Source organism: Octopus bimaculoides, chromosome 30, assembly GCF_046866305.1.
Source record: "Octopus bimaculoides isolate indiv1 chromosome 30, ASM4686630v1, whole genome shotgun sequence".
In the NCBI taxonomy this organism is placed as follows: domain Eukaryota; kingdom Metazoa; phylum Mollusca; class Cephalopoda; order Octopoda; family Octopodidae; genus Octopus; species Octopus bimaculoides.
Window position 1 is genome coordinate 12,389,937 of NC_142957.1, and position 875 is coordinate 12,390,811.

An 875-nucleotide genomic window follows, 5' to 3' on the forward strand; every position below is an offset into this window, starting at 1 on the left:
AATCTGGTGAGGATATAGCAACCTCTATAGTGTTAGTTCGGTAATGATATGTATCCAGTACTCTCTTTTAAGCGGTTAGTACACAAGGGGAGAAGATAACTTAGAAGTAAGAAGTGTTGCCAGTTCTGTTGAGGTCATGACAGGGCCCACTATTACCAGTGCCACAACTATACTATCGATATTAATACATTCTGTAAAATGGTTGGTGTTAAGAAGGGAATCCAACTATAGAACCTCCAAAAGGAAACATAAACTAGATATGGTCCCTTGACCTTTTTTTTGGCGGGCAATATCTCTGATTAAAGAATTGAATTGCAACATGTCTGTCTGTCAAACCCATGCCAGCATGGAAAGCAGATGTAAAATGATAATGAGTATGATGATGAGGATGCAAAAAATTATAGGATTACTGGGGACACCATGGAAGACTTCATCATAAAAGGTGCGTCTCATAATGTTCGTTGGGATGGTGGGGGTGGGAGGGGATTAAGCCAGGGGAGACCGCAAGAAACCACAATCACCCTTTTTCTCTCTTCTCTTGTGCCAGACTCTTTACTGTTTACTGTTTAAACCATCCCACATCCAGCTTAAATATTCTACCAGTTTTGTGCTCAAACCAGCCTACAATGTCATTGTAAAAGTAAACAATCACATAAAAATCTTGAAGCTACGAGACGATGTATCATCGTTTAACGTCCGCTTTCCATGCTAGCATGGGTTGGACGATTTGACTGAGGACTGGTGAAACCGGATGGCAACACTAGGCTCTAGTCTAATTTGGCAGAGTTTCTACAGCTGGATGCCCTTCCTAACGCCAACCACTCAGAGAGTGTAGTGGGTGCTTTTACGTGTCACCCGCACGAAAACGGCCACGC